The sequence below is a fragment of the Dipodomys spectabilis genome, unplaced genomic scaffold (assembly GCF_019054845.1).
Source record: "Dipodomys spectabilis isolate Male_0828 unplaced genomic scaffold, ASM1905484v1 ptg000098l, whole genome shotgun sequence".
Taxonomy (NCBI): domain Eukaryota; kingdom Metazoa; phylum Chordata; class Mammalia; order Rodentia; family Heteromyidae; genus Dipodomys; species Dipodomys spectabilis.
In genome coordinates, this window is record NW_024870775.1 from 23803500 (window position 1) to 23819782 (window position 16283).

At 34.3% G+C, this 16283-nt stretch overlaps 1 pseudogene; it reads right to left on the reverse strand.

Moving 5' to 3' along the window:
* Positions 1-4533: 4533 nt before the first annotated feature.
* Positions 4534-4961, reverse strand: LOC122113904 (annotated as a pseudogene).
* Positions 4962-16283: the final 11322 nt, after the last annotated feature.

Consider the following 16283-nt stretch of genomic DNA (forward strand, 5'->3'; position numbering starts at 1 on the left):
GAATTCTGACATAATATGGATTACAAATACTTGCTCATATTTTATCAAATACTTATTGGTACATTAAGTATTATATATTCAACAATTTCTATGACTCAAAAATGTGGGTATTAATACTTAACTTTTGAGAATGTATAAAATGAATGGGAAAAATATAAATTTAGTAGGTGAGATAGCTAGTGTGTTTTAGAAAGCAATAAGTGCTAGGAAAATCAAGACTTTCATGGGTTATATATATTTATATGTCATAGTAGAAAAGAGTAGAACTAGATATCAAAAAGAAGCTTGTTGAAGTCTTCTAATAAGTGATACCTAGAAACTAAGTCAATGGCATTTTAGTAAATTCATGTACTAGAATCTTTAAAACTCAGATATATTTTGATGTTTCTTCTTTAGGCATTTAAGATAAACAGTAGTTTCACTTTGAAATACAAATTTTATAAATCAGATTGCTAGGCATAAATTGTAATTTTACTTTAGAAACATCTAAAAATTAATATCATAAAAATAAAGGAATATATATTTCTGAAGAAAAGTCACTTGAATATTAAAGAAATACAAGATCATTAAAATTTTAAAAAATTCATGTATTTTAACTCAAATTCTCATATTCCAGTAATCTAAATAAAACATTACAGGGCTATGGGCATGTTTAAAGTGTTAGAGCATAACAAATATAAAGTCTTGAGTTCAAAACCCAACAACACCCACAAAGATTAAATTTGATTCTAATAAAATTAATAATGATTTTCACCAACATAAAGATATTTTCGTAAGGAAATCACAAGTATTATTTTGAAATAATCAATACACATTTGTTAGTATGGTCCTATCTTACTAAATCCCTTTAATGAAAGAATAGCTTGAAGATAATAAAGCTTTTGTGTGTAGTACTTCTACTAAAATATTTAGGAACACATATTGGCAAAAGAGCATTTTAAAGGATATTAAATGTTCTTTGGGATATGTATAACTGTATCAAGAAATGATGGGAGTAAATATTTCACTCTTTTCCTGGAAAAAAATCAGTAATTTTTTTTTTATCTCTCACTATTGAACTTTCCAAGCAACTATTAGCTATATACTAATCACAGCCTTGCCATTTTTGCATCATGAACTTGAGTTATAATTGGGTGTTTTGTTATCAATTCACTTGTCATCTAGAAAACATGTGAAATGATACAATATATCAAAAACATCTGCAAATTCTAGGATTGCATCTACAAATTGTAAACATGGAATAAACTTGAGGCAATTAGTAGGTAAGAGTAGATGGGAGAATCATGGGAAGGGCACCATTGCTAAAGATGCATTGCACTCCTTAACTGACAAATTAAATTAAAACCCCTTTGCATGACTTCTTAAAGACAATAATATAATTTTTAAATAAATTAATAATTAAATATTTATCATGTAAATAATAATGAGTTACTTTATTGTTACCAAACAGTTATTATATGCTGAGAAGAACCAGAACAGCCGTTTATGAAGGTAGAACCTATTCTATAATAACACTGAGGTTTAAAATATACACAAATAAATAATCTTGTTTGTGATTCAGAATGAATACGGTGATCTTTCAGAATATTACCATCATTATTATCTTCTTAAATACTCTTTAAAACATACAAAATCTGTTATTCATTTTAATTTAAATTACATTTTTTTAAAAAACAAATCAAACAACCCAATATTTCTAGTATTTTGATTGCCACACAAAAATAAATTCTAATAATCTGAACCATTGCATGTTTTTCTTGGACCTCACACAGTGTATGTTCAATTTACTTTCAATGTTAAATGTCAAAAATAATGTGTTTGTAATGACTAAAGCTTTAAGACATTTCTGCTTTAATATTTTTAATCAGATACATGATAAAACATGAATAATAATTCATTCCTGAGTGAATGTTTCCCAAAATGATATTCTTGTGACCTTTAGATACTAATTTCATAACTACAATTCTGAGACATACAGGGTTTAAAAATTAATTTCCATTAAGTTATATTAATTATGCTGTATATTACTGGGGACAGTTTACTAATTACCTGAGCTCAGGAAATTATAGACAACCAGTCTAGCTCTGAACTGTTTTCATATCTTGAATACTTAAAAAATGTAGTAAATTGAATAATATTAATTTAATTTTGAAATGTAAACATTTTGAAGAAGCAAATGATTAAACTTTTTTGAAGAAGGGAGTGAATTGTTCCTAAAAATGTTTTGTAAAAGGTATCACATCAACTTCAATTTTTTTTCTACTGTTACATTGCAAACACAGTATGTTAAAGATAATATCCAAATAAAAAATAAATCACATAGACATATGTGTTAATATGCCTTAATGAATTACAACAAATACTATTTCAAAGAGAGAAAAACCTGGATTGGACCCAAAATTCTTAACCCTTGAATAGTGTAATATCAAGCAAGTATATTAATATGTAAGTGTTTCAAGTGGCTGTGTCAGACAATTAGTAACTGTGGAGCTGTATGTTCACTCTGTGCATCTAGAAGATATCACAAATAAAACTCTGTGGCTCTTGTCAGAGAATGTCCATGTTTCACTGCTAAACTAGTCTTTGGACCTTACCAACTAACCGTAAATATCAACCCATTAGAAATGAGCATTGTAACACCCATCATTTATGTAAAGCAAACCCATCAAGATTGAACTTACTTACATCACTTATTTCTACAAGTTGGCTAGAATGGGCAATGGTTGGGAAGTTTCAGTATATAGGCAAATCCAGTTCTTTGCTCTTTTAGGAAGACCATTTCTTTTTTTCCCTTAATACCAAGGTTAGAACTCAGAGTTCAGCTCCTTTACCTAGTTGGTGCTCAACCACCTGTATTCTGACTTTTTATTTTTTATTTATTTTTATTTTTTTGTCAGTCGTGGGGCTTGAACTCTGGGCCTGGGCACTGTCCCTCAGCTCTTCAGCTCAAGGCGAGCACTCTACCACTTGAGCTACAGCTCCACTTCCTGACTTTTTATTTTTTGATGGCTATATTTGGAGATGAAATCTCATGGATTTTTTTTTTTTTTTTTTGCCTCAGCTACCTTTAAAATGCTTGAGTAGCTAGAAATATAGTTGTGAACCAATGAAGCTTTACTGGATTGTTTTTTGATTATTTGGTTTTTGCTAAGTAATTCTCTCTTTTTATTTTAAATTGGCAATTTCTATAGCTAACTTAATTATAAAATTTGTATAATATTCACATGTTGTACAACGCTTGGAAAGCTTGAATTGTTTTATGTGATATAAATCAAAATTAAGCTTAATTCAGAGAAATACTTCCTTTGTAAATTTCAACCACTCTCTTTTGCCTCAAGTTTGTTTAAATTATGAACTGATTTGTGTCCATATTGGAAGCTAAAACACCACTGGTGTCTCTTTACAACATAAAATTGTAACCTGTTTTTATTTTAAAGTCCAAAACACTAAAATATAAAATCTGAAAACAACATATTAAACAGTAGAGAGAAACAGGCTTGAGTCTGATATTGATCCTGATGTTAGCCATACCACTTAAAGAAATAAAAGGTATCACCAAGAAAATTTTTGTTTTAAACCTTAACAAAAATTTAAAGGAAATTTACAAGGAAATGTAAAGGAAATTTACAAGGAAAATAGTTATTATAATTATGAAACAAATAGTATGAATTGAAAACTATTTTCTTGACAGGCAGAAATATAAATGCTTAAGATATTTTGATTTTGTATTAAAATGTGACATTTCAAATATGGTATGCTGAAATTACATTGTTTCACAATTATTCTTTTTAATATTATTATTAAGTATTTGTATAAAAGAGTTACAATTTTATAAGCCAGGTCATAATTACAATATTTCTTGGACAACGTCACACCTTCCTTTATTCTCGCCCTTGTTCTCTTCCTGTCCCCAACAAGTTACAATGTTCAGATTTTACATGGTGTATATTGAATACAATAACTGTATTTGCTCACCCCTCCCTCTCTCTATTCCTCTGCCACTCTTTACTACCCCAGAAAAATGTTTCCATTTCATCGCATTCATTTTAATAAACAATAACTTAGCTTTTCAGAGTAATTACTCCTCCAAATTCCTCCCCTAGTTGTACCTTCCTTCAGCCAGTCTGTGTGTAAATGTATAGAGCCCTGTACATGCTATTATGCATAGTTGTATTTTAGATCTAGTTTCTACATGTGAGAAAAAATACTCACCATTTGTTTCTTTCTGGGCCTGGCTTACTTTGGGCTAACATATTTTGTTCTAAGTCTTATCATTTCCCTGCAAATGACAGATGAGTAAAATTACATTGTGTATATGAACCTCTTTATTTTTCTGTAAAACTCTTTATTTTCATTTGGCCCTAAGCTTGGGAAGGGCTCCAGTGTGGTATATTAGGAAGTTGTCCCATGGCTGGAAGAGGTTCAGGAGGAAACCCTGATGTCTGGCAATGCAGATATGGCCCTCAAACGCTGCTGGGTTCTGGGGTTTCTAATTGTGCTTGGGAGTGAGATGTTGGAAATGACCAGCCCATCCTAAAAAGGCCACAAACCTGTGGAAGTCTGGGTCGAGTGGTCGCCTATCTTCTTGATGAACTTGACCGCTTCAGCCAGGAAGTGGTTCTCCAGGAAGTCACAGAGATAGGGATCCCTGCGAGCAGAATCCAAAGCATAAAGATACAAAATGGCTTGGTTCAGATTCTTCTCCAGGGCCAGGGCAGTTTCTATGGTTTCCACGATTTTATCCCATTCACCTTGAGAAGGCTTCTGTACATGCTGAAACAGCATGAGGCTGCCACCCAGGATTCTGCATTTCAGGAAATGATGGGAGTCCTCATGCTGTCTAGAGCTGCATCTCCAAGAACACCATAGTAAGCCCAGAGAGGGCCACAGAGGCCCTCAACCAGACGGTTGACACCAGCCTCCCCCGCAGTGGAATAATTCTGACAAGTCTGGGAGGTCATACCCGGTCAGCAATAAAGAGGTAACCATACAGACAGACAGACATACAGACAGACAAACACACACACACACACACACATACACACACACACACACACACAAGGCCTTGGGTGGTCCTTGAAGCAGGAATTGAGCAAAAAGATAAAGATAAATGTTCTGATTAGATGCAATGGCTGAATCATATGGTAGCAGTTTCATGTTTAGTTTTTTGATGAATATCCAAACCGCCCATCAGAATGGTTGTACTAGTTTACATTCTACAAAATTGATTCAATATTTTTAATATGGCATAATCCTATAAGATTTATTAAAATGAAGTTGTAGAAAAATTATAATCTTATTAAAGTTCACAAATAGGCAATTGATAACAAGTAATTTACTCATAAACTATAAGATATGTATAACATTAATACAAAATACCTTTTTAAACTGGGTTACTTCAGCTCAAGGTAAGACGTCTAGTGGCTCTCTAATGTTGAAATCACCATTATGAATTTTGACAATATTATTATTAAGGAAATGAAGGTAATTGTTTAAAAAATGTGCATCTTTTCCAAAAGCAGGAAAAAAATGACATTAAAGGAAATGTCAGGTTTCACCATTAGAATTGTCCTTAATTAAAAATTATCTTTGAGGCTCAGGAGGAAGATGGCAGAGGAGAAGCTAGAGCTAAACAAGCTCTTGCATAGAAAGCAGTTTTAGTGTTCCAGTGAACAGTTCTAGGCTAGAGAGGAAAAATCCAGGCAGCTTGGTCAAAGAGACAGATCTGAGCACTTGCCAGTGTCCTCAGTGGTGGCAGCAGTGGATCCTGCTGCTGCTGCCATGGCAGCCATCAACAGAGAGAGCCCAGGACAAAGGCCAGATAAAGTAGGTGAGAAGATTCTACTCACCACCAGCAAGATCTGAAAAGGAGGAGCAATCTTCATCTTGCTGATTGCAGACCTGGGATGGCCCAGAAACCAAAAGGATAGCGTGAGTACACCCCAAGACATCCTCGTCTCAAGGAGTAGCAGTGGGAAGGTAGCCTCTCCCTCACCACCAGAGAAGAACTCCATCTTTGATACAGACAAAGGCCAGGCTGAGCAGTTCACTCCAACTAAGGCTTTGGGAGAAAACAATAGGAGCCATTCACCAGAACACAAGAACCTGACTTAACCTGCCAGGCTCAGCTCCACCCATGTGAAAGTCCCCCTTCCCAGGCAGAGGTCTCTCTTCCCCTGGAGGAGTGATCTTCTTCACTGCCCCTCCCCACTGCAGCCTAGACAGCAGACTCCGCAGCAGGAAGGGTAAGAAACAAACAATTGAAACTCAGGAAACATAAATCCTGAGATTTATGTTTAAATTTCATAAGAACTAGCCCCTTAGGGTAAAGCTATGATTGCTGATAGGCCTCAACCCTACCAGAACCTAGCCTCATCACAGCAACTCCAAGCTAGAGGAAGCAGCTATCTCCATCTTTTGTGATATTCCTAAGCAGATCTCCCTCCCACTGAACTAATCTGGAAGGAGGATCACAAAGTCCTGCATAAGGCAGAACATTTTACTGCCTGCTCAAACAAACAGACTTAAGAAAACAATCAAGCCACAAGAAAATCAAACACCACAAGCAAACCAGAGCCTCCATCAAGAGACTGGTCATGGACACAGGGGAGATACAAGATCTCCTCCCACCAAAAAAAAAAAAATCATTAACTCCTTTTTCTACTTATTTTTAAAAATTTTTTTTTTAAATTTTCTATTTTTTTTCTTTCATAATTTTTTTTGTTTGTGTTTTTTTTGAGGGGAGGGGTCCAGTCGTGGAGCCTGAACTCTGGGCCTGGGCGCTGTCCCTCAGCACTTCAGCTCAAGGCTAGCACTCTACCACTTGAGCCACAGCGCCACTTCCAGCTTTTTTCTTTTTTGCTTATGTGGTGCTGAGGAATCGAACCCAGGGCCTCAAGCATTCAAGGCAAGTACACTACCACGGAGCTACCTTCCCAGCCCTTCTTTCATAATTTTTATTTTAGATGTGTGTGTGTGTGTGTGTATGTGTGTTTTATCTATTTTAACCTTTTTTTTTTTTTGCGTGACTTAATTGCCATTCTGCTCATACCCAGATATATACCCATCATCAATTATTAGACCTAATTATTAGACTTAATTATTAGACTTAATTCAGAAATTGATTACTCAATTCACCTCTCAGGCTCACCTTCATTAATAGTAGTATTTTTATACCTATATAAACTTTAAGTAATCCATTTTTAATTTTTTATTTATTTTTCCTTTTTCCTTTTTATATCTCTCCTCTCATCCTATCATTTTAGTCTATCAGTATCACTTCTTTATACTTACATAATTTTTTAATGTTTGATTTTTTAAATTGAAATTTTTGTTTTTACATTTTTTCTTGCTTCTTTATCTCTCTCCTTTCATTCTGTTCTATCCATTTCCTTTCTGAGATTAGGACTTGATTAAATTTACTCTTTCCTTTTATATTTCCACATCCCTCTAATCCTATTTTTCCCCACAACTCTCCATAAACCTATTAATTTCTGGTCTGCTGAATCCCTCTTTGATGTTCTTAACCCATTAATCCATAGTTGTTTGATGTTGAATAGATTGTATCTGTTGAACTAGATGGTATCTGCAGCCATTTTGACTGAGCAACTATAGGACTCTGGTTGATGCTTGCCTTAAAATAGTGTTCTAGTACAAAATTGGTGTTACTTTCATATCAAAAGGTCAGAACAAGCCAAAGAAGCATAAGAAAAATGGCATGTCCAGGTGTCTCAACTCCCACTCATGATAATCAGGTGACAGAACAGTTAATGAATAATCCAGGGGAGAGTTCCCAAAAAGCTCTACAAACACTACTGGTAAACATAGTGAATGAAAAGACTGAAATCCTGCAAAGGACTCAGTATGAGCATGATAGGGAGCAAAAGGAGGCTAACCAAAGATTAATAAAGGAACGTCGTGAGCATGATGAGGCTAACCAAAAATTAATACAGGAATCTCCTGAGTGTGAGGAAGCTAATCAAAGATTACTACAGGAATTGCATGAGCAGGCTCAGAACAGTAAAAAAGAAATACAGGAAATGCATGAGCATGAGGAAGCTAATCAAAGAGTAACACAGGAATTGTGTGAGAAGACAAAGATCAATAGAGGTATACATGGAATCCATAAGCAGTCAGCTGAAGGAATCCAGAGAGACCACAAAGGGAATGCCGAATTCAGTCCATTAGAAGGAAAGGGAGTCCAATGAAACTATAACCAATCAACTAAGGGATTGGAGAATAAACATTGAGCACCAAATTAAGGAAGTAAAGCAGTCCATACAAGATCTAAAACAAAGTTCCAACAAAGGATTTGAAGCCATCAAAGTCAAACAAGAAGGAAAGTAAATTAAAAAAAAAACAAAGTAGAAAGTTTTGATAGTAGGTTAAAACATGCAGAAGATCAAATCTCTGGGATTTAAGACAGCCTAGATATTATAAAGAAAGAACATATAGCTATCCAAGACAAATGCAAGAAATAAGATTGATCAATTCAACATTTGGAAGACACCATCAGAAGGCCTAATCTGAGGATAATGATATAGAGCACCACCTAGAGAGAGCAAATTCATTACTGAAGTCGCTATCCTAACCTTCATCCCCAAACCAGTCAGGGACTCATCAAAGAAAGAAAACTATAGACACATTTCTTTGATGAACATTGATGCAAAACTTCTCAACAAAATTTTGGCAAATTGACTTCAACAATTCATCAAAAAAAAGATACACTATGATCAAACAGGATTCTTTTCAGGGATGCAAAGCTGGTTCAATATACGCAAATCAATTAATATAATTCATCACATCAACAAGAGCAAGGATAAGAACCACATGGTTATCTTAATAGATGCAGAAAAAGCATCTTTATGATGAAGTCTCTGGAAAAATTAGGCATCCATGGCACATTCCTCAATACAATAAAGACAAACTTTCATCCAGAAGTATACTTAATGGCACAAAACTAAAGCCATTTTTGTCCAGCGAGTATCACTTTTGAATTAATTCCTTTGTTCCAGAATTTCAGTGTCTTCTCTTACTCTCTCCAAATCAGATTAACATAAATGTCAAAAGCTATAGAAACAAAAAACAGTGATGGGGGTGGGAGGTGGGGAATGTAGTTGTGGAGATGGGAGGGTAGGGATGGTAGGGGAAAAACAAAGGAGGAGCAATAATGTTTGATAAGAAATGTACTCATTTCCTTGCTCATGTAATTGTAACCCCTCTGTATGGTATTTTCACAATTTAAAAAACCATTTAAAAAAGCGACAAAAGGGAAGAAGTAGAAAAGAAAAATACAAAAAATAAAAAACCGCTTGTTTCCATTTCTTCAAGTTCATTTGGATAAGCATCATTTTATATGATCATTTGCACATAACTATTGAGTCCTTGTGTTCCTTTCCTAAGAATATCTTCCTTTGGACTCACTGTGTGACTGTTTAGAGTCCTGCTTAATTTAGCATGGGTAAGTGTAGTTTTTTTTTTTTTATTATCCATTGGGTTTACTTGTGGATTTATAGCACATTCTAATAACTACAACTGAGGGGGAAACCATGCAGCCTGGGTCTAGCTTATTGGGCTTAATATAATTTTTTTCCAAAAATTTCCATTTCCTTATGAATGAGGTAATGTAATTATTCTTTCTGATGGAAGGATAGAATTCCATGGTGTATATATTTCACATTTTCTTAATCCATGCATCCACTGAGGGACATCTGGTTTGATCTTGTCTGTGTTATACAATGCTGCAATGAATGTGGATAGGCTGGTGGCTTTAGTGTGGCTTGGTTTGTGGACAATTGGATAAATGCCCAGGAATGAGATTTCTGGGTCATAGCAAAGCTTTATGTTTAGTCTTTTGAGGAGCCTCCATATTGCTTTCCAGAGTAACTGAACAAGTTTACGTTCCCATCAACAATGTAGTAACATTCCCTTTTTGCCACATCCCCACCAGCACCTGTTACTGTTAGTTTTCTTGATAATAGCAATTTCTTGTTCTAAAAACCTCCTCCACAAATACCTTCAGACAATATTTTTTGGGTCCTAATAAAGATGAGAGGTAGAATTTTTTTGTCAGTCATAAGGCTTGAACTCGAGGTCTGAGTGCTGTTCCTCAGCTCTTTTGCTCAAGACTAGTGCTACCACTTTGAGCCACAGCTCCACTTTCAGTTTTCTGTTGGTTAACTGGAGATAGGAGTCTCAAGACTTTCCAGCTTGGGCTAACTTTAATTGTGATCCTCAAATCTCAGCCTCCTCAATAGCTAGGAATATAGGCATGAGCCACCATTGCCTCGTACAGATAGAATTATTTTCTGCATATTTCATGGGCATGAAACTGAACTGAAAAATCAATAATTAAGTCATGTTGTTTTTTAAGTAAATTGACTAGAGGTCAAGACTTCTATTTTTTTCTTAAAAATAATTGTAGCCTTTAAAAATTGATTTTTACTTAGTCTTTATTGATCCTAAAACATATTAAGTCTGAATTTTGCCCATTATAGTTTATCTTGCTGAATATTTGTGGTTACTATCATAAAATGACCTTAAGAATTACATTTAATATGAGTTGTGAAAAAGTAATTATTCACACTGGACCCTTACAACTAAATTGCTTAAAGCCAACTGAAACCTCAAGCACAAAACATAGGAGAGTCAAAAATAACTAGTTTCTATTATCATTAGCTAGAAAAAATTGAAATTAGAAGACAATACAAATAAATGATTCTAATTCAACTTAGAAATTGAAAGTAACTTCCTAGACTGGCATAAGAAACTATATTACTCACTAGATGAAAGAGATAAAACAGTTTTGTTTTTGTTCTTGTAGTTTTTGTTTCAGTTTTGTCTGGTCTTGGGCTTGAACTCAGGGCATGGACACTGTTTGTGAGCTTTATTGTTTAAGGTTAATGCTCTACTACTTTGAGCCGCAGCTCCACTTCTGCTTTTCTGGTGGTTAGTTGGAGATTATAGTCACAAACTTTCTTACCCGGGCTGGCTTCTAACCATAATCCTCAGATCTCAGCCTCCTGAGTAGCTAAGATTATAAGCATGAGGCACCAGTGCTTGGTGTTTTAAGGTGTCATAGAGCTCTACCTTTGTGAGATAATTTTAATTAAGGTTTGCAAAAGTTGTAGCATTGAGCAGATGATATTTCAGGGTCATATTCTGGAACTTATATGTCTGTAAATTCCTTTTAAATCAGAAATATGAATGTTTTAGACCTTGAAATTTTTAACAAGACTAAATCTGAATTAATTGTATAGTCACTCATGAAGAATAATCACTCACCAAAGAGGATTTTTTTTCATAGAAACAAAGAACTTAACGTTTTTTCTCTGAGTGCCTTGCCATTAGAATAAGAAATTGGCTCTTTGTATCATTTAGTGTTCTACATTGAAAGTAAGAGACAGTAAGAAGGATAATACAACTTAGTATAGTTAAAAAGTAAAATTTAAGTTGTATTTGTATAGTAACTGGCTGACTAGAATTCCAAATTAAACAACTATTAGTCCAGAATAATTGATTTGTTTATTTGACTCACCCTTTAGAGGAACACATCAATGCCAATGGGAAATCTATACCAGTTGCTCTTTTAGGAACTTATAGGTCAGTTTCTCAGTGGCCCACAGGTGAGTAGAAGTGGGTATATTAGGCACAATCTCATGTTTGGTCATGTACCATGCACCATCACCATGCCTCCCAAGTCAGTAGTTCAGTGTGATTAATATCTAATGAAATGATAAATAGGTATGTAAGTCTTCTGTAAAAAAAGAATAGAGGCAAGCAGGAAATATATACAGAAGTACTAACCATTTTCTAATTTGAATTCCATTACATGGTCTTGAGAATCAAAAAAGACAAGAAAGAGAACAAAACAATAAATATAGTAACAAAAATGGGAGACAGAAGCCAGACCAGGAGGCTCACAGCTATAATGTTGGCTACTCTTAGGCTGAGATCTAAGGAATGTGGTTCAAAGCCAGCCTGGGCCAGGAAGTCCATGAGACCCTTATCTCCAATTAACCACAAAAAACAACAAAAAAACTGGAAGTGGAACAGTGACTCAAGTTGTAGAGTGCTGGTCTTAAGCAAAAAGCTCAGGTACATCACACACACACACACACACACACACACACGCACACACACACACACTGGAAAATAAAGGGCAAATAATATGATCTGGATTGTAAAAAAGGCAAAACAATGAGTCTCTGAAAATTGGGATTATTTTTTAAGATAAAAATAATTAAGGAGAGTTAGCCATGCTGGTTCATGACTCTGATCTCAGCTTCTTGAGTAGCTAAGATTATAGTCATGAACCACCTTAAAAAAATGATCCCAATTTGAAGTCTCACAGACTCCAAAACCAGCCTGAGCAGCAAAGTCTGTGAGAGTTGTCTCCAATTAACTACCAAAAAAACAAAAGTAGATCTGTGGCTCATGAGCTAGGACACAAAAAGCTCAGGGACCATGCTCAAGCCTTGAATTCAATCCCCATGACCAACACAGGCACAGACACACAAAAATACCACCACCAACAACCACAACCAAATATTAAGGAAGTCAGCTTTCTTGATAAGTGACAGAAACAGAGTAGATATTGAGGGAAAAGAAGCCAACAAGAAATGGTGTGGAGAACTTGTGGTTGCTAAGCATTTGGTGGATGGTAAGACAGCCATATACTGCCACAATTAGTCAGATAAAGTATTTATATTACATTCTATATGGAATGGGATGTTATGGAGGAGATTAAGCAAGGATTTTACGTTATGTGATGTAGTATACATAACACAAAATGGTGAGACAAAGGACAAGGGAGAACCAATGGAAAAGCAATGCTCACAAGGCACTATGTTGGAACTGATCTGTACAACTTGGAAGGAGGTGGGAGAGGGAATGTGAGGCAGGGGATAACAAGCTCAACAATGAATATACTTATTCCCTTACTTATGTAACTGTAACCCCTCTGTATATCACCTTGACAATAAAAATAAATAATTTTTTTAAAAAAGAACAAGGTATTTGCTTGACCAAAACTGCATTCCATGACTTCATGAGAGAAACCAGTCAATTTTCATGATAATCATTGTAGAGATGAGATATTCTTGATCTGGAGTAATGTTTGTGGGAAAGGTAAAAAGTACAACTATGAGATACTGATGGTATAGAAAGTGTTGGAGAGGGACCAGAAAAATTCTGTATACTTGTTTTAGATATTTTATATGTCCTACTGGACATCTAGCTGGAAGAAATATACAGTAGGTAGTTGGATACAAAAATTGGAGTTTAACAGAGATATTAAATACGTGTGTGTCACATATGTACATTGAAAATTACATGCCACTCACATATATGCTAGTATGTGCATAGATAAATATGATCATGTAAAAATCTGAAGAACTCTGAAACCAAATTTCCAGAATTTATATTTAGTTATTTAGCACAATTCTGTACAAAACATTTATCTAATTTTGAATGAGAATATCTAACTTAGAAATAGACATGCTGTATATTGCTTCAATTTATAATTTACATGTACAAAGTGAGTGGCAAAGCAATTGGAAACACTTTTAATAGCTGCTCCTGTTGTTACCTGAGTTGAAATTAATGGATAATATCATATAGTTAGTAATTCTGCATCTTAAATAGAATTTAGCTAATTATAAAAGAAATTTTGACAAGTTGAACTACAATGAAGTAAGCTAGAATTAAACTCCAATTAAAATTGATAGAATTGAGACTTTTATCCAATTTTATTTGAAGTTATTTATATGTATATATACATGCATATACATATGTGTATTCATAATATTAAAATTCCTGGGTATGTTGTATAATTGGTTAATGTGTGTGTGTGTGTGTGTGTGTGTGTGTGTGTGTGTGTGTGTGTGTTGTATAATAGTCATCTTAAATAGTCATCATTTCTTTATGGGGAAAACATCCAAAAATATTTTTCTTGTCTTTTAAAAATAGAGCCACATTACTATTACAAATAGTATTTATCATAATAATACACTACAACATTATATTTCAATGTAACTATAACAAGACTCATTCAGCTTGGTTTGTTTTTCTAGGTGCTTCTGAAGCTCTAGGGTACAGATTGGAGGAAATATTTGGAAATTTTTGGGGAAATGACCTAGAGCAAGTGTAAGGTTCTACAAGCAGGTCTTAGATAATTCTGGTGGAGACTCAGAAAACCACAATAATGCAAAGAATTCGCGTGTAAAGCTCTGTGCTCCTGTGGTTTCAGATGGAAATGGAGACACTATTGGCTGATAGGTCCTGTGTTGTATATTTGGAAGACGAATTTTGCTACATTATAATCATACCTTAAGGTTTTTTAGCAAGGTTTTCTTTAGCAATATATGTTAATTTGGAATTAATATCAGAATACATCATGTGGTATTGTACTTATTTTTCAAACCACTTACATCACTTTTAAGCACCAAAAAAGTGTGTGTATATATGTGTGTGTGTGTGTGTGTCCAAGAAGTTAAAACATTGAGGAAGAAATTGATTATTTTAAGCAAAATGAACCCCAAGACAGGAACACAAGCGGTTTTATCTTTGTCTCTGTCCTTCTGAATGTACTTATAATGTACTATGTGATTTTTTTTGTTTCTTTTGTATGTTTCTTCCCCACTGTAGGTGCCCTGAATCTTGTATATACACTTCAATTTTTATAATTTGGGGAGGGGAAAGGAAAAAACAAAATGCTTAAATAGGGATCAGGTTGACCCATCGTAACAATGAGATGTACACGACACTATGTTGAAAACAAACTTTACAACTTCGTTGAGATGGAGCGAGTAGTTGTGGACATGGGGAATGAAGAGATGGTAGGAGAAAAACAAAGGACTAGGCAACAATGCTCAATAGGAGATGTACTCATTACATTACTCATATAACTGTAACCCTTTGTACAATATGTTTATAAAAAATGTATAAAAAAAGAAATAGAGAACAGAAATTAGAAAAGGACTTGCAAGTTGGGCATCACACCTGTAATCCTAGCCACTCTGGAGGTTGATATCTGAGAATCATCCAGCCAAGGCAGAAAAGTCAGTGAGACTTATTTCCAGTTAACTACTAAAAATCTGGAAGTGGAGCTAGGGCTCAAGTCGTAGAGTGCTAGCATTGGCACAAAATCTCAGGAAAAATATAGACCCTTAATGCAATGCCTGAATCAGAGACAAAAATAAATAAATAAATAAAGAGGGAGGGCAGGGAGTGGGGGAGTAAATACTTGGAGGTCTCTGACAATTTTTCTTTTGCAAGGGAATATCTGAGTATTATAGCTTTGGTTTTGAAAAGGGGATAGTCCTATGATTCCTGGTAAATGTCTAAATAGAGCAACATTAATTTGTTCTGACTCAATTTTGTTTCTGAATGCATATTCATGACTTACTGACATACTTACTGGAAAAGACTAAATCAGTATTCTTTGTATGAAAAAGTATTAAATGCCTTTAGGATAGAGAGATATGTTAGTGTTAATCAAGAATATGCATTTATCTCAGTTGCTTGGTTCTGAATATGTTATAAATGCAAAACTGTCCTCACCTCCTGCTCAATCTTGCTTCATCTATCCATGAAGTTCATGCCTGCATCTTGTTAGGCATAAATAACATGAAAGATACTAAGTATAAATGTGACTAAAGCCTTGTCACCTGGATCATGAGGAAATTCTTTCCATCTTTATATGTAGATGGGTTTTCTTGCACCTGTAATTACTTTTTCTCATTTTGAATAAACACCACTTTACCAGTCACTTAGTTCTTCCATGCAAATCACAAGTAAACAAAACTGAAATCTAGGTCACATGCCAATCAGAATAAGACAATTCTCTAACTACATTGTAATAGATAAGAATTTCACTTACTATGAACAAAATGTTGAGAGTTTATAAAAAACTTACAATACGAAGATAATATATTATTATTCACATATATATACTATATTATTATTTTATCCACAGCAAATAAAATTAGAATTTTTACTATGTTCTGCATAGGGAAATACATTTTTGAGAGTTCAAAATATTTCTTTAGTATGTAACATGGATTCCTGTTTCAAAGATTAAACAAAAGAAAAATACAAAAGGCTCTTATCAGCAAAAGTGCTAAGTTATTAATGGAGAATCAAACACAATAAAATAGGTTATAAATCACATTGCAATTCCCAAATCCAGCTACATGGAAAGTCAAATTGAGAATTGTAAAAAGTGAAGTCTCAGACATAAGTACTACTAAAATCAGGACAATATTAGACAGATTGTTATCTTT